Source organism: Brienomyrus brachyistius, chromosome 25, assembly GCF_023856365.1.
Source record: "Brienomyrus brachyistius isolate T26 chromosome 25, BBRACH_0.4, whole genome shotgun sequence".
NCBI classification, from domain to species: Eukaryota; Metazoa; Chordata; class Actinopteri; order Osteoglossiformes; family Mormyridae; genus Brienomyrus; species Brienomyrus brachyistius.
This window is the reverse complement of record NC_064557.1, coordinates 11597537-11616588: the sequence shown is the minus strand read 5'-3', so window position 1 is coordinate 11616588 and position 19052 is coordinate 11597537. Positions and strand designations below refer to the sequence as shown.

The following is a 19052-nucleotide window of genomic DNA, read 5'->3' as shown; positions in this document are numbered from 1 at the left end:
AGCATGCCGAGGATGAGCGCACGCCTGCAGACAGCCGTGCAGCTGGTAGCGTGTAGCCCTGCGTGGCTTCACTCCTCTGCACACGCAGCATGTGCGCACACTGACATGTATGTGTGAGCAACACAGCAGCCAGAAGGCAGTGGGAGAGCAGTCACTACACCCCTGACCTACACGGACGTGGCGCGGGCATCTTGACCATTATTAACTATGCGGGGGCATCTCGACCACTGTTGAACATGTGGGGGCATCTTGACCCCAATCTGACCCTCATTGCCTTTCACTCCCTCCATGTGGAGGGGTCACCTCTCCACCCGGATAACAAGGTTGTGCACTGGGTCTCCACATGAACAGCACGCTTAATGAGCCAGCCAGAAAACGAGCTTGCAGCACCGACACGAACAGCAAGCTTAATAGGCACAAGTAACGCCACAATTAACGCAATTAGTGTGGATTTTAATTCAATTTATACTCCATGGGAAGGAATAATTTGTCACTCTTAAGAATGTTAAGCTTCCACAACGAAGCTTGAATGTTTGTCATACAGTTTTCATTTAATGGTTAATTTATGAAAACATTTAACTGGTGTAATTAGTCATCACCAATAGCACTTGTTATAATTCTTTTGCTTAAATGGAGGCTTGAGGCCAGATTCTGTTAGATTTAACCTCCAAGCAGACTGTACTATTATGTTTTCTCCATCTTAACATTTATTTAGAAAGGATTTCTGACCCCAGATCAGTCCATCAACCCACCCAAAGATTTATGATGCCTGAATTCTAAACTGCTTATGCAGATTAGCTTCAGTACTGCCTAACTATATCTGTTATGCATAATTCGCTAATAAGATATGAAGATAATCTTTAATTATTTTTATTGTTTCTATTTAAATACAGGGTTAAACATTTCCTATATAACCTCCTCATGCTAGTAATTTCATACTCGGATGACAGGAACCCAAAATGAAAACCAGCAACTGTAGCCTTAATATCTTTGGTCTAAAAAGTCTGGTTATGTCTCAGTGCCATCAGAATATGAGAAAGAAGCAGCCACATTTGGAGGGCAAAAGCAAGTTCTGAAGACGGTGTTTCCCAGCTTTTAATAATATCGTGAAAAATACAAGCTTCCTTTTAAGAATACAGCTCACCTAGCTAGTAAACCTGTCAAATGCTTTCTGTTCTCAGCAGTAACCAATTTTAATGCTAAAAAAATAATAGTACCGGATCCAGTCGAAGTAGTGCAGGTCACAGTAGACAGTGTTCACACTTAGATCAATGTTCAGCGGATGTATGAATGAGAATTTACAATTAATTCTTATTATTTCTGAAACCAAACGTGGCACCTGCTCACAGATCCTATGCACCCTACATTACTCACTGGAAGCACTTGTTAGAGATACATTTAACACAATGAATACCTTCCAATGCCTCCACACACCTCCTCAACACTTCCCAGCACTTTCCAGCACTTCCTCAACACCTCCCAAGCTAATGGTGCGCCTGACCCTGATTGGTTTGAAGTGGCATATCCTCATGTCTTCAACAATTACACACCTGTCTCAAATAACCTGTCCGTCCATCCATTTTCTGTAACTGCATGTCCTGTTCAGGGTCGTGGGGGGTCCAGAGCCGATCCCGGTGGCTACGGACACAAGGCAGGGAACAATCCAGGATGGGCTTCCAAATGACTCAAATGACCCCTTTTTCTCAAAAAAAACCCCAGAGAAAATACTTGCCGCCCAACTGTTAACATGACAGGATATATTTGAGAAGTTTCCACCAGAGCCCTGGTATTGGTAGATCTTTATTGATGGCCGAGAATGATGAACGTCATAAATGATGAAAGCCGTAAGTGATGAGTGGCGCGAATGATGAGCACCATAAATGATGAGTGGGGTAAGTGATGAATGCTATGAATGATGAGCACCATACATGTTGATGGCCATAAATTATAAGCGCTGTAAATGATGAGGGCCGTGAATGATGAGGCCCGTGAATGATGAGGGCCGTGAATGATGAGCGCCGTGAATGATGAACACCGTGAATGATGAGCAGCATACATGTTGATGGCCATAAATGATAAGCTGTGTAAACTATGAGTGCTGTAAATAACGAACATCATAAATGATGAGCACTGTAAATGATGAAGGCCATAAATGATAAGCACTGTAAATGATGGGGGCCGTAAATGATGAGGGCTGTGAATGATGAGGGCCGTGAATGATGAGGCCCGTGAATGATGAGCGCTGTGAATGAGGAGGGCCATAAATGATGAGCAGTGTAAATGATGAGCGCCGTGAATGAGGAGGGCCATAAATGATGAAAGCCGTAAGTGATGAGTGGCGCAAATGATGAGCACCATAAATGATGAGTGGGGTAAGTGATGAATGCTATGAATGATGAGCACCATACATGCTGATGGCCATAAATTATAAGCGCTGTAAATTATGAGCACCGTGAATGAGGAGGGCCATAAATGATGAGCGCCGTGAATGATGAGCGGCATACATGTTGATGGCCATAAATGATAAGCTGTGTAAACTATGAGTGCTGTAAATAACGAACATCATAAATGATGAGCGCTGTAAATGATGAAGGCCGTAAATGATGAGGGCTGTGAATGATGAGGGCCGTGAATGATTAGGGCCGTGAATGATGAGGGCCGTGAATGATGAGGGCCGTGAATGATGAGGGCCGTGAATGATGAGGGCCGTAAATGATGTGGCCCGTGAATGATGAGGGCCGTAAATGATGAGACCCGTGAATGATGAGGGCCATAAATGATGAGCAGTGTAAATGATGAGGGCCGTAAATGATGTGGCCCGTGAATGATGAGGGCCGTAAATGATGAGACCCGTGAATGATGAGGGCCATAAATGATGAGCAGTGTAAATGATGAGGGCCGTAAATGATGTGGCCCGTGAATGATGAGGGCCGTAAATGATGAGACCCGTGAATGATGAGGGCCATAAATGATGAGCAGTGTAAATGATGAGGGCCGTAAATGATGTGGCCCGTGAATGATGAGGGCCGTAAATGATGAGACCCGTGAATGATGAGGGCCATAAATGATGAGCAGTGTAAATGATGAGGGCCGTAAATGATGTGGCCCGTGAATGATGAGGGCCGTAAATGATGAGACCCGTGAATGATGAGGGCCATAAATGATGAGCAGTGTAAATGATGAGGGCCATAAATGATGAGCAGTGTAAATGATGAGGGCCGTGAATGATGTGGGCCGTAAATGATGAGGCCCGTGAACGATGAGTGCTGTAAATGATGAGTGCCGTAAGTGCTGAGCACCGTGAACCATGGACCACTGTCCTCTGAGGCAGAAGGCACTGTTCCTGCTCCTAGATGCTAGTGTGGCCTTTCACATTATGAAGGTAAGCTGAGTGCTTCACCTTCTCTGTAAATAATCGTGCCCCGGATGTTAACAGTCTAATAACAGCACTGCATTGATACTGCCAGTGAAATATTGAGTCCTGTGGGAATCGGTGTTGTGACCTTTATTGTCCAGTCTCTACGTGTTGCCTCTAGAAAGTATTATTATATGAAAACACAAAAGTACATTTCAGTCATGTGCTCATGGTACACAAATGACCTCTCAGGTGCACAAAATGGCCACATATCCATAATCGCCCTGCTAATCTGCTCTAATGGTGTAAACAGATAGATGAGTGATCATTATCGCTAGGAGCAGGCTGACAAGAAAAAGCCGCCTCGGAATCTGCCGCTGACTTGGGCGGGGGGTGCCCCCCTTGATTTCATATGCCGGGGGGGTCAATTGCGGAATTCACCAATTACATTGTGAACTAACCATCTCCTACAATCAACCTATAATTACGCTGAAATGATCAAGTGATGGCTTGGGCACCCCCGGTATATAGGCCACATAACACCAGCCTTGGGGAACAAACATCCCCAAGCTTCACGATGGGCTGTCCGAGCCTAAGTCCATCCACCAGATGGTATTGAAACCCCCTGTCATGCTTATGGTCACGTGGACATTCACAGGTGCCTCTAACATTAGGACTGCTTATAGAGGCAGGTTTGGCAGGAGCTTGATGGCTTGACTTGATGTTTGAAGTCTGACAGAGAGATATAAGTCAGGGGAAAACGTGTCCAAGACCATCTGCTTCACAGCTGCGAAATCGATGTATTGATGAAGTAAAAATCTTCACGGAGGAGGCTGGTATGGCCGGGCTGCAGGTCACAAATCCTTTTTCAGACCTAAAAATACTTTTGTGTGAAACGCCATGGAAATAACAGAGGCAGGAAGTCACATGACCAGCTGAGTCATCCGCTCTCCAGTTCTCAGGCACATGAGGACATGCATGGCCCGTTTCAGATGACGCCTGCGGGCTTGAGTCTTTCTTTCCCATGGTGAAAGGTTCTGGCAGCACTCTTTGCTTAGCGAGATCCACTTAATCCCTTAGAGGTCAAGATTAAGCAGCACTAACTACAAAGCCCTTGTGAGCGATCACGCTCATCCTACGGAGAAGCCGTCCTGTTCCGGTGGGAGAGCAGCCTTCCAGAAGGACAGGGCTCCTGTCTACTGGTCGTGAGTCACTCAAAGCTTTGATGAGCACCAAAACTATGCTGACCACATGCCGGCCCAGATACCTTGTCTTGACCGGGCTGGACTCTTGATAGGGTCTGCAGAGGGGGCCTCAGAAGCTACAGTTGTCACAGCACCAAGCGATGGGAGCTCAGACGGGAGAATGGTGTCGTATTCTAGAGTTGTGGTAGAACCAATGGCATCTAAGCAGTGGTTGTGTACGTGTGGGTAGGAGTTTGTGTGTTTGTGCTGTGGGTCTGTGACTGTGTCTGTGTTTGTGTGTCTTTGCGTTTATGTGTGTGTCTCTCTGTACCTCTGTGTCTGTCGGTGTGTGTGTGTGTGTCTGTTTTTGTGTGTGTCTGTGTGGGCGGGAGTGTGTGTGTCTCTGTCTGTGTGTGTCTATGTTTCTGTGTGTGCGTGTCTGTGCCTCTGTGTCTGCCGGTGTGTGCGTGTCTGTGTTTGCATGTGTGTGCTTAACCTTTTATTGGGTTTGACCCCCAGCTGTTTTATCAGGGGAAGCTGGGATATGAGAATGCAGTATCTTGAGGCTGCAGGCGACTCCATGGCCGAGCTCCTTACCCAGGCTGTGTAGACCAAGATCTAGTTCCCAGTGTCCCCGTAAATATGGTGGCACATCTTCCCATGTGAGCGTCGATCTCGTGAGAGCCTTTCCACCCTATGGGTGACCAGACGTGACTTTCCTGACGTCCAATAGCCTGCATAGCATAGCCTGGCACTCTCTGGCTGCGCAAACTCTTGGATTTTACCTATTGGCTGATTCGTCTTCAGTCACAAGACATCCTGTCACTTCTGCCAGAAGCAACAATTGTAGAAACTCACCGAGCACTAAGCTAAGCTTTTTATCTTCTCTCCCTGGACCTCTCCCGAACAAGGGGTGAAGTGTGATGTTCTTAATGCTCTGTTACAGACACATCTCGCGGGAATGAAGTATCTGTGCTGGTGTGTCTTCTGAGTCAACAGAACATCTGAGCAGCGCTCATACCAGTTGAAACAGCCTTGTATTTCACCATTGTTTTTGTATTTCACTCTTGTATTTTGTCTTATTATGGTCTGTTTGCCTGTAGCAGCTGCGCTGAAGATTTCATTTTGAAGCATGTTTGGCATGGAAATGGTTCCCTTCTTGGAGCTCTTCAGCCACGATGGTTGCCACTGGCTCCTCAGACACCTTCGGCTGAAGACGTAGAGCTGTTTGGGTGCTGCATGGCAGAAGAATCAACCCTCAACTTTCCAAATGCATGTTTTTGTGGTTCGATCCCCATACCGGCAATGTCGCATTCACTGCGACGAGATGCATTTGGGGGTATGGCCCCCTTGGTCCTCACCGTGGGGGTGTGACTGTCATGGGTTCAGAGGGAAGCTCATCACAGCAGCACTCCCTGCATTTTCCAAGCACATTAAGCTAATTGCAGCTGACAGATTTAGTTCAGGCCTGCTCCGCTGGAGCCACCGCTGCCGCCTCGCTGTGAGTGATGTCGCTCTCGGGATCTCCACTAGCAGATTCACAATAGGATCTGCAGATGTTCCCGTGGGGGGGGGGGGGGGGGGGGGCTCCAGGGGGAGCCGTTTGCTGATGCTATTTGGTTTGACGATGACTCAAGATCCTGCAAAGCCTCACTTGGGAGCATCAAAGAGCTTCAAACTCAGCAGTGAGTTAGTTTACGCGGTAAGTCTGGCTGTAATTAGGCCCCGTCTGGTGTCACGACGGTGTGGACGAGCCTGTTTTTCATAGGCTGACGTCAAAGAAGGAAGCTGGAGATGACAGGAGGACCCCTGACCTTCTCCCCAAGTGGTGTGTACACACATTCATCACACTGATCATGCCAATAGCTCTGCCACGCTTCCTGTGTCACGGGGAAAGGAAGATGATGACACACGAGTCCTGGCTATTGCTGACCCCATAACCCTCGACCCTTGACCTCTTCTTCTCCATCCCGGCACTGCCTGTTGCCCTCTGAATATCTGCCAGGTCCCATTTTTACATTTGTTTCCTCCTTTCCAAAATCAGTGTTTCATCCAGAGCGCCAAGCAGAAGGAGGCAAAGCGTGACCTCGGCAGAGTTTTGCTGTTAGTGTGGAAAGCACACATTTGGAGAGAATCGCACGAGATACAGGTGATTGCTTAGGGAGGTCAATTTCATTGATCTGTTAGTTATTTCTAGCAGGACTTCATGTGAGTGCCAGTTTTTTTGGAATGTCACATAAGTCTCCACACTCTTTTGTGTGAAAGTATTCAGTTTCTTGGGAGTGCTTGCATTTCTTCTAGAAGAATGGGAAAGCAAACGGGATTGACAGGGACGCAAGAACAAATCCCATGCATTGCTAGTCTTGTGCTTTGGTTCATTCGCACTCATGCTATTTTTGGGAAAGAGACAGACCCTGGTAAACGTTTCTGGGTGATGAACCTATTCACGACAGCTTTGAGATGTTCCCACAAAGGGACGACCCGGGCTGATGAGGCTTCGCTCAGCAGAGGCATGTCAGCTGACCCTATACTCATTTTACAGCAACCTCTAATGGATCCAGACCCCCCCTCTCCACGGGCATCACACTCTGCCCCCATGATGCTTTTAGCTCTTTTATTTTGTTACTTTTGAATTCTGTATTATTATTATTATTTCCAAATAGTTTTTTAAATTTTAAATAATGCCTCTCGATATGAGTTTGCCCAGGTGTCTGAAGTCACTCCCCATTCCCTTTGGTTTTTCAGGAGCTGACGTGCTTATTCATGTATCGTATCGCTGCTGCATCCTTCCAGGGTGGCGGTGGGCATGTTGCCATGGCGAAGGCATCCCAGATGTACGCCGCCGCTCCCAGCATGATAGCAAAAAGTGTGGAAAAATCCGAGAAAGAGTGATGGAGTCGGATAAAAATGCCACTCAAGCAGGAAGCTTAATTCGCATCGCAGTCGCCGTGTGCAGTGACAAATTCAGACGATGCTCTTCATTTCCTGGCTGGTGATTAAAAGGCGTGGGATTTGTCAGCCTACAGGCTCAGGGCTACAGAACGGAAAGGTCTGGGGGCAAAGTGACCCGACTGAGTCCCCGGAGGTGTAACTGCTGGGGGGTGTGTAGGAGCGGCGAGCCCCTCACACGCCGATGACACGGCGAGACTCCGAACGATCCCGCAGAATTCATTAACGACAAACATCTGACCTGCATCAGCAAAACTCACTGGCTTCGGAAAAATACTCATTCCGCCTGTAATTAATGGGAATCCTTTACTAATTGGGACAATTGGGAATAAACAAAGGAGGAATAAATATGAATAAAGAGATTTCTGGGTAATAGAAGGGAGAGAGCGTGGCAATCTGGCCCGAGATTCACCGTAACTCTCCTGTGATTTCAAAGCGGCTGTTTGCCTTGGGATCTTCACACAGACATGTCGCTGTCTGTCTGAGTGACAGGCTGCGAGGCGGGCTGTTCCGGGGGGTAAATCGTCAGACCTAACTAATGCAAAGTGGGGGGTGGGGGGCAACGGGATTCTCTGCTGTGGGTCTCCGACACCAATCTGTAATGCCTGTCCTGACGAGCAGGTTCCTCGGGGTCCAAACGGCAGCTCCCCCCATGTGAGCTGACAACCCCCCCCATGCCCGCCCACCAGCATACGCCCGACAGCCCAATGGGCTCAGTAACGAGTCGCTTTCCCACCGAATATTCGCAGCTCCACCCGCCATTGGCTCCATTTCGTGTTGAAATGGAGCCAATGAGGTGAAAAGAATGATGGGAAGCCTCATGCCAGACTGGGGGGGGCACAGAGCTCGGGGAGGGGAGACCACGGCGCTGCAAAGCCTGAACACTGAGGGAGGGGAGCGGTTTAATTGGGGGGGGGGGGGGGGGGGGGTCAGTGGCAAGAGTTAGAAGCATGACAGACTGGGAGTCAGGGGGGCTTGCAGCTAGAATAAATGGGGGAGTTGGGTGAGTCAGCCCCCCCCTCGGAGATGGCGGGCAGCTCACACACATGCAATATTGGAAGCATGAGGGCTGGGAGGCTGGGAGTCAGGGGGGCTTGCAGCTAGAATAAATGGGGGAGTTGGGTGAGTCAGCCCCCCCTCGGAGATGGCGGGCAGCTCACACACACACAACATGTGAGCGACATTTTAACAGCCTGTGTGCATGAGGCCCCTTCCCAGGTTCTGTGAGGTGACGCCTGCCACTGGTACCTGCCAGAACACTGTTAATAACTTGACATTTTCAAAGCCAGAACAATTACAGGCTTTCTTTGACTCCCACCAGGCCCAAGCCCCCCCCTTTGTTTTCTCAAAGTGCCCCCCCCTCCCCCCGTATATGCACATTCCAACACCAATGAAATCCTAGGACTTGATGGCGCCCAGAATTTGGGTCCGGAAACACAGTAGGCTGACCTTCATGATGTGGTTCTGACCATGGGGTGTTACTCTGTGCATCACATAAGACCATCAGGGTGTGGAATCCTCGTTTGCGGGGGATGAGCAGGGCTGTATTCGCCACAGGTACATGACAGGCTGACGGGGGCCAGAGGGGACACTGTAGACCAAGCAGGTGGTGAGGGTCTAACTGCACCACCAAGTGCATGACGCGGTGAGCAGGAAGCCTGCGGACATAGACGCTCGGTGCCGAGCAGGTAGGGTGTGAGCACCGTGGGATCGCCACTAAAGCGCTAACGTCCAATGAAAAAGAAGCTCAGCATCTGTCCAGCTTCAGCTCCGACAGGGAAACGTCGCCTTGTGCCACATCAAGCAGGACGCCGAGGGTTCGGAAAAATGCACCAGTACTGGGGGCGAGTGATACGCTGAACTCAGCCTCCCACCCAGCTAAAAACGACAACAATCAGGTCATATGACCAGGGAGGCTGTCTGCCACTCAGCCAGATACATGTCAGCTTTAAGGTACGAGTAACATCATCTATTTATCCTTATTTGGGGCATGAGTTCTGTTTATTTTTTATGCATGAAGTAAAAACAGGGCGAAATTTCGGTGTCTTTCCCAGCGTTAGTGCATGGCAGCTATGCCTCTTGCGTGAGATTTTCCCCGGTAGGAGGGCGATCAGCGTGGAGGTCGGGGCTGCAGATGCAATCCGTGCCACACACTTACACACGCCGGAAAGAGACGGCCTTACGCGCCGAATGGTGCTGCTTCACGTCCCAGCTAGCGCTCCCGTGGAATCCCTTCTTGTATTTTATGGGTGCAGCCACACGCTCAGGTGGTCATGAGTAATAGGGCCGCTGCCCTTTGTGCTGTGCAGCTATGCGAACAATGGATTCCGCTCCACGGTAGCTTTCAGTGAAGCTTTCAGCAGAGGCAGCTCTGTCAGGTGGGCGGCTCTATGGTCACCGGCCATGGGAGCTCTTCTCCAACTCTCTCTCCGTTAGAACCAACAATTCGTCACCTTTGCCAGTTCTCCCAGTTTGTTATTATGCCGGTTCAGTGGCAGGACTGGGTTCAGTGCCCTGGCTCTCATGCGGCGTCTTGATTAAACCCCCTACCATGATGTCATATGTCTCTGGGTCAACAAGGGCGGGGCTTGCTTTTCAATTCTTTAACCAATCACAATCTTCATTTTATGACATCACCACATTAATTAACACCAGTGTTTTCTGTTAAGCGACAAGGCGCACAGATTTCCAAATTGCCTGTGTAATTGTGTCTGACTTGTGTTAAGGGGCGTGTCACGAATAAACAGTCAAAAACGCAGGAATGTACTTGCCTGCAATCGCAGCTGCCACAGGAGGACACCCCCGGCTGGTCCACACATGCATGGCGTCTTTCATGTCAGAACTCTCCTCGGTGCTGGGGGGGGGGGGGGGGCTTCCCAGGCAGACCTCACCTTCAGCCACGACACGGCTGTCCACGCAATTCCACAAGTCCAGTGCCCCCTGGCAGATGCTTATGGACATCACTACCGAGGCGATACTCACACTAAAAGCCAGATGGTCCTGGAAATCCCCCACAAGTACTGCGGGAATCCTTCCAAGCAAACACTCTCAGGAGAATAACCCTGAGGAGCACACAGCACAGATTAGACTAAAAGATGCGCAGATCAAACAGATGCGGGGCTCAGCATTTCTGTGCCCACGGTCCTCGTATCCACGTATCCCATGATTCCTCAGCACACCTGGAATATGCACCCCTGTCGTGTCAGGCGGCGGGCTGAGGTTCTCCAAGCCCCCGTCCTGAGGGAAGGTGAGGCAGGCGGCACCAAGGAGACCCTTCCAGAGCTCAGGCTGTTATCAGAAAAAATAACAGCACTTTGTCCGGAAAAATATGGGGGGGTTGTGTGACAATGATGGAACAAAAGGCTTGTGGGAAGGATAAAGTTCTACTCAATTATAGAGAAGGACCTGCTTTTAAGAACAGGGGGGTCATTACCGAAAAGGAGCCCTAAGAAGGAGCACCCCAGGTTTGGCTGGGAGGTGCTCCTGCTGGGGAGGTGCAGGGAAGAGCAGGAGGTCAGAGAGAGCCTCTCAGTATGCATGTCCCTGTTGATCCTCTGCTCTCCGCCTTATGTGATTCATTGAGGCCACATCACCTTTGGCAGCTGCAAATCCTTTGCTGGACACACTCCTGCCGCCTGGTGCACTGGCTTTACCCATCCATCCATCCATCCATCCATCCATTTTCCAAACCGCTTATCCTACTGGGTCGTGGGGGGTCCGGAGCCTATCCCGGAAGCAATGGGCACAAGGCAGGGAACAACCCAGGATGGGGGGCCAGCCCATCGCAGGGCACACTCACACACCATTCACTCTCACACGCACACCTACGGGCAATTTAGCAAGTCCAATTAGCCTCAGCATGTTTTTGGACTGTGGGGGGAAACCGGAGTACCCGGAGGAAACCCCACGACGACATGGGGAGAACATGCAAACTCCACACACATGTAACCCAGGCGGAGACTCGAACCCAGAGGTGTGAGGCAACAGTGCTGACCACTGCACCACCATGCCACCCCCACTAGCTTTATAATAATAATACTCATCATTATTATTATTATTATTATTTGTAGGGCTGACCTGGTACTCGGGAGGAGGTGCTATACTTCGCTGGTGGTGGGTGGGGCCCCCAGCTTGTAGCAAATTAAGGGCTAAGAAGAGTCTTTATAGCTCTCAAGGTATGTCATAGACAGCTCTGGGATTCGCCATGAGTTAACGGTCTGTCAGCTTCCTGCCAGGCTTCAGGCCACCAGCCAATCAGGCTTGGCGGGGAAGCGGGCAGGTAAGCTGATAGGAGGATGGAGCCAGCAGGCTGAGAATGACAGCTCCACAGTGACCTGGAGCAGGAAGCGATCCAGTATGTGGGCTTAGCCAATGAGACCACATGAGATGTGACCCATAATTCGGACATGATGTCGTAACCCCCACCCACCTGGGTCTGTTAGAAGCAGCGTGGGATGTGGAGGTGGGCCGCAGATGGCCACAGCCTTGGAGACTCCCCCCAATCACTTTGATTCCTGCAAGGTGCCGCCTGGATCAATCTCCCGCTGATCTGGGGTCAGGCCATCTGGCCACACTGACCACTTCGTTGGCTGCTGTCCTGAAGCCAGATCGCCGAGAGTCTGATCCTTATTTGCCAAAGCTCTCCAACCTCCCCAGGGACGACCTCTCGACCTGGGAAGCAGGAAATGCCTGTCTCACATGTGTTCATCTTGTCACAGACATGTCCTGACTGCCTGGAAGTGTTCCAAGTGTCCAGGGGCAGAAGAGGACACACAGTCTCACCAGCAATAGCAGGCACCCATGTTCAAAAGCACGGGCTCCTCCTTGGTATTCTGCTCTGCATCTACTTCTAACCAAAATAGAAGGTAGAGCCCCTCAATTTAAGGGTCTCGCTACAATCAGGACAGAGCCGTGCCACTGGAAATATTCACTGGCACGCAGGGATATTGTGCTCAGGGGGAAACTGTCGCCTCAAGAGTAATTTCTCTAGGATAATAGAGAACAGACACATTGATGGCCAAAACAGTGACAAAGACCTCAGTGACAATGAGCTTTCACGTCAAAAAGCAGCTATTCTCAAGGAGGAGGAGCAAAGACAGTGATCGATTTTCACTGCTCTAAATTGAAAACGAGTTTTACTTTTTAAAGCATATCTTTATTTAAATGTATAAACTCAATACACTGCTGCTATGTAAGATTAAATGAATGACCTTCAGATGACAGAGAAGTAGCTGTTCTGTTAAGGATCTCGCTGTTCAAGTTCATTTCAGCACTCAGAGACAAATCGCGGATCGGATCATTTACGATTGACTTGGCAGGATTCTCTGGGGGATTTCCCGGGCATAGTGCGTGTCGGTGAACGGCCCACACCGACACCATAAAACCTGTGAGAGGCTCTGAGACCCTGTCAAGGCATTTTGTTCCATCTCCTGGCGTGGACAGGAAAGGCAGGGCGGGGCCTGCTATTGCTCTGCCGGAAGGGAGATGCTGTCAGGCTGGCAGCCCACCCCCCCGGGAACCTGGAGGGATAGCGGGATGGTCCAGAGGACCGCTGCATCCCACTCGCGGCTGCCCCCCCATGTGCTGATGTCCCCATACAGAGTCCCCCTCGACCATCATGGCCCTCGCAGAGCAGCCCTGACACTCCTGTAATCGGCCAAAGAAGGTTAAGCCACCGTAATTCCTCCGGCTTTTAAATATTTCGAACTTGTGCTTCAGAGAAATTGGCTGCATTGCTGCTCTGTGAATTGGGGTGGTACTCTAATATATTCCATATATATGACATTTAGTGATATGGTACTACAACTACGGGTACCTAATATTTTAGTATTTAGTAGTCAGGATCGTAGCTGCAATGCTGAGTATTGATCTGCAATTGGCGTCCTGCTGTCTATCATTATCTATCACTATCAATTTGCAGAAACAAAAGTTTCTCCCGCAGTTCAGAATCAGCAGAATTCCTGCTTTACATGCCAGTCAGCTAGTGCAGCTCTGTAGGCCTGAGCACGTTTGCGGCGTGTTCACACGGCAGGTTTTCCTGGTGTGTGAAATAAATAAATGACGACGTAAAAAGCCTCCCATCCCGACAGAATGTGCCGTTGCGTGACTCGGAGCCATCCGGCTGACAGGCCACGGCTGTTAGTATGTTCCACGTCTTTTTTTATCCTCCAGTGGGGATATTTCCGGTAACGGAGCTTTAATTATTCACGCTGTACCCTGTTTACCTTCAAAAACAGTTATTTCGGGCGAGCTGGTAGGCAGGCCAGAGTGTGTGGGGAGCATGAGGCCCACGGCGCTGAAATGCGGCTTGACGGCGCGTGTAAGACCAGGGCACTGAATGGGGCACCCGCCACCTGTCACGTGACCAAGCGGCCGCGGCTCGCTTCAGCTAGTTGACATCGCCCTTAGTCTGTGGTTCCTGAGTTTAAGGGGCTTGGGGTGACTGGGAGGGTGGGGTGACTGGGGCTCCCAGGGGGCGTGGCCAGCCTCTGCACGTGATTTGGTCCGTGCTCTTAACGGTATGCTGGGATTCTCACAGCACACAACTTTAGGGTGTTAGCAACATTAGCATGCTGTAAGACATTAGCCTTAGCTACCTCCCTGCTCTCGACATTGGCTCACAAAGGACACCCATCGTGCTGCCATCGATTGCAGATCGTAGATGATAATCATCTGCTGCACAGTGAGGCAGAGACATCCGCACAAGCCGTGAGATTTAATGCTCCAACTGGGATCTTTCAGGAAAGAAGCAATAAGGTTGTTTTCAGTCTGATGTGTCTCTGGTCTTACCCAAAAAGGTCATGAGAATCCTGGGTTAGGATCAGACCAACTGCCTGAGCAGCGATTGGTCTATTTTAACCCCGGTAGTTGTGAAACAGGATTGATTTTTTTTCAGACCACTGCCCTGGAGGTTGACAGCAGCTGCAGGGGCTCCAGACTGAGCCAATCAGAGGCGAGATGGGCTGGCCATGTTCGTGTCACATGACAGCCTCGCTCCACTGCAAGGCCTCTGTCTCCTCTGTTGACCTTTTCTGAACGTCACGATCAATTCATACATGTGCGGCTGTATGTTCTTCGAAAGGTTAGCCATGACGTTGTTTAAATCACTAGTGACATTTGTCAGGGCATGTTCCTGCTGCTCGTCTGGTAGATATTGAAGGCGTGTATTTGTGACATACGACACCATGTATCCTTGTCTGTCAAAGATGCTCCTGCTACACAGAGAGGCTGCATGCTCAGGGCCTGGTGTTAGGTGCCCTACGGCTGGCTCGGTGTGGAATGGACCCCCTAGAGCAGTGGTCCCTAACGTTTTTGCCACCACTGACTGTTAACATTTCTGCCGACCAGGTGGGGGGGCGTGTTAAGAGATGTGCGAATACGTGTAACGGTCCCCAACCTTTTTTGCGCCATGAACCAATTTCATGCAAAACAATATTTTCATGAACCGGTATACAAACAACTAAATAAAAATTGTGTAAAAATACAACTCACCATCACGCTGAATTAGCGAGAGCCCAGAGCTTGTTTCCCTCTTACGAGCCGGGTTGGGGGAGGGAGAGGAGACATGTAACAAAGATAATAAACTGCGCAATATTTAACTAAAGTAAAATACAGTTTTAGGGGGCGGCATGGTGGTGCAGTGGTAAGCACTGTTGCCTCACACCTCTGGGACCCGGGTTCGAGTCTCCGCCTGGGTTACATGTGTGTGGAGTTTGCATGTTCTCCCCATGTCGTTGTGGGGTTTCTTCTGGGTTCTCCGGTTTCCCCCCACAGTCCAAAAATATGCTGAGGCTAATTGGAGTTGCTAAATGCCCATAGGTGTGCATGTGAGAGTGAATGGTGTGTGAGTGTGAACTGCGATGGGCTGGCCCCCCATCCTAGGTTGTTCCCTGTCTCGTGCCCGTTGTTTCTGGGATAGGCTCCGGACCCCCCGCGACCCAGTAGGATAACCGGTTTGGAAAATGGATGGATGGAAAATACAGTTTTAACGGACTTCAAGGGACCTGGCAAAACAGTCCATTATATCCAGTTGCTGTTTGCCCAGAACACAACTACAGCAGACCATTTACTCATGCCACACCCCAGCAGACACACTTGTGGTATAGATTATTATATTATACATGTAGTAATCCAACTTTACCTGACCAGATGCGTGACTATTAATAATCCCGACTACGTATCTGCGCTGGAGTTCACCGGCGCGTCACGCGCCTTGTGGGCGGAGCCTGCATGTCTGTTATAGCCGAACAAAACTGCGCTGGATATCACCGGCACGTCACGCGCCTTGTGGGCGGAGCCTGCATGTCCGTTATAGCCAAACAAAACTACAGCTAAAACCAGCCATGGGGACCACATTGTTTTTCCGTTATAAGCGAAATTCCATTATATGCGAGTACGGACCTCATCTGTTATAGACGATATTCCGTTATAAGCCAGTCCACTATAACGAGATTTTACTGTAATTACTGTGCATTGCTTTATCGCCACCTATGAACCACAGATGGAAGTGTTTTCCAGAATAAAACAGCCTCTGTTATCCGTTCACCGCGACCCAGCACAAAATCCTCCACGGCCCGGTACCGGTCTGCGGCCAGGTGGTTGGGGACCCCTGCCCTAGAGGACAGAGGAGAGTACTACATCCTCAGAGGCCGGTCCTGACCAGCATTTGAAGTTTTTCATCCAGAATTGAGACGAATCCTCTAGCTGGGTCCTCAGACGTGTGAGAGGAGTCATTTTAGCGCCCAGCCCTGACTTGCCCCCCCCCCCCTTCCTCCCCGAAGGACCCTGCTGAAACACCATCCCGGGCCCTGGGGGTGACACCGGCCAATCTGTCCCTGTGGCCAGCATTCGGTTTCGGTTATCTCCACTTAATATGCCGTTAATCATCAAACAGGGCATCTTCCTGTCCGTCCCCAGGGAGAACGTAGCCCTGAGTCACTGCTAACGGGGGTGGGGGGGGGGGGGCTCTATTGAATGATGAGGTAACCTGCTGCTTAAGGACACCACGGCCCTGCTAATGTACCCTTAAGCAAGGCTCGTAACCTGAACTGCTCCCAGAAATTTCCATCTGTTTGAGCAGGCAAATGAAGCTCATTTAGATAATAAGGTCTGGGCTTTAGGTTAAGTGTGCACTTCTTAACCCACTCGGTTGGATGGAAGTGTGAATGTATTCAAATGTTAACGGGAGATTGGGAGCACAGCGATCTCCTGCCATGGTCACACCAGAAGTCTGACTACGTGTGGACCTGGGGTATGGGATCTCACATTGCCCTCCTGCCCTGCCGTCCCCAAAATTTACAGCACCGAGGCAATGCTATAATGCTATATATTTTAAAAGTACTGAAGCAAACTGACTGTAACGTTATTGGTTATCAGGAATGCGGCTGGCTGTGTTATTGAACGTCTCGCCCCACTTTCCTTTTTTCGACTCGTGTTGGTTCACTTCTCCAGGCCCTGTTCGCTCCCCCTGTATCCGTCTCCTAGCCGGACACCAGCACGTGTTCCGCGGAAAACCAGGATGCTTCACTCGCTTTTTGCCGCTTTATCTCCGGATTAGGATTCTCTGCCTAGCTTTCCGGGATTTTTGTCAGCAGTGCTCGAAAGATCTCTGCCATCTCCATCTCATCTCAGCAGGCACCTGATTAACTCGGGAGGCTTCTAAAATGCCCGAAGGGTCTCACTAAAGAACACAAATGGTAAGATTTAAGATCTTGCAGTTTTATTGTTATCTAGCACCTTCAGTCTATTTTCATGCGTTATGTGGATCTTCCAGCAAACTTTAGACTCGGTGGAATGTGATTTGTGACCTTTGACTAACCCATTAATCTGAGCTCATGTTAAACAGCACTCCCTGCCTTGTAGTGCCTTGTAGTGCTGAAAATCATATGAACCATCCAGCGTATGCTCACCGCTTTCCATGAAACAGTTATAAGGTTTCCCATAATCCTCTGCGTGATCTGAAACCCGTTACACATCACAGCAGGTGGTTGTTCAGTTGCTCCTTAAGATATATCCTGAGCTTTTTGAGGGAAAGCCGGGGATGTGTGTAGGAGAGGCGTGACATGCTTTTGGCATAAATGCTTGTGCTCCCTTTGCCCTGTGAAGAACTATGATTTTTATTTTATCACGGGGAGAACTGGAGGTGCTGTAAAGGTTATGTGGACCTGTGTACCTGAAGGTGATGTGGACTTGTCTACCTGAAGGTGACACAGACCTGTCTATCTGAAGACTGTCTACCTGAAGGTGACACAGACCTGTGTTTATCTTTAGCTGTAGTATTTTTTTCAGCAATTCTTGTGTCATTCGCTGTAATATAACAGGAACAAAATTACCTTCAGTGGTAATGAAATGCCATTTATGGTCACCATGGTGTAAATCAGTCTGTGACGCCTGATGATCCGCTTTCTGCGAGGAGCGCGGAGAGCTTTAGGCCAGGTCTGTAATCTCCTGTAGCGGTGCAGTGATTGGGCTGAAATCAGCCCAGACTTCTGCTCTGTGTCTCGGGTATCAGGCTGTGGAAGGCAGCCTGGAGGGCAGCGACACTCTCACTCTATTAAGTGTCTTCTTACTCACCAAGATCTCCAGAATTTTTACTGGAGAATTCAGTTGTCACTGGTTCAGTTTGTCTCTATCTGAAATACCAAATTATTAAAGTATTGTAGAAATGATTTAGTCCATTACTCTCTGACCCGTTTGTCACCAGCCATCATCATCATCATCATCATCACAAATAAGTTAAAATATTATAAAATATTTTCCCAATAGTGGGATTCTGGTCCAGGAACATGTCTCAATAGGTGCCTTTCTGTCTCCCCCTGCTGGTAGCTGGTGAGGAAGCCTGACCGGCTGAGAACCGCAAGCAGCACTTCTGACAAGCTAAGTCTACGTGAACTTCAAAGGCAGACATTTATGCATGAGGCGTGGTCCTGAGGCCTCCCTGTACGCATTGTGTCCACAAATAGCTGAAAGAGCTTCATAAGATTCCTGACTGGGAGAACTTCAAGAGATTCAATTGTCGTTTTCCTTCCACAACTCAGAAGCTAAAAAGAGGTCATAAACCTTACACACTCCTCAGAGCAGTACTATGTATCCTTAAACCTTACAAACTGCTCAGAGCAGTACTATGTATCCTTAAAGCTTACATACTGCTCAGAGCAGTACTACGTATCCTTAAAGCTTACACACTGCTCAGAACGGTACTATGTATCAATAAACCTTACACACTGCTCAGAACGGTACTATGTATCAATAAACCTTACACACTGCTCAGAGTGGGGCTATGTATCAATAAACCTTACACACTGCTCAGAGTGGGGCTAGCTATCCTTAAAGCTTACACACTGCTCAGAGTGGGGCTAGCTATCCTTAAAGCTTACACACTGCTAAGAGCTTTACTAGGTATCCTTAAACCTTACACACTGCTCAGAGTGGTACTAAGTCTCCTTAAACCTTACACACTGCTCAGAGTGATGGTAGGTATCCTTCATTATTTTGGAGGAAAATATTTTCTCAACACAGTAGATATTTGTGGAGGTTATTTGAATGTGGTATAAATAGACAAATGA

At 49.2% G+C, this 19052-nt stretch overlaps 1 protein-coding gene across 1 annotated transcript in view; it reads right to left on the bottom strand.

Moving 5' to 3' along the window:
- Positions 1–17968, bottom strand: part of LOC125720430 (uncharacterized) — a 284101-nt gene extending 266133 nt beyond the window's left edge. The window contains exon 1 of the mRNA XM_048995871.1: positions 17958–17968. The gene's annotated coding sequence lies outside the window, so the exon portion shown is untranslated. The remainder of the gene's footprint in view (positions 1–17957) is intronic.
- Between the last annotated feature and the right edge of the window lie 1084 nt (positions 17969–19052).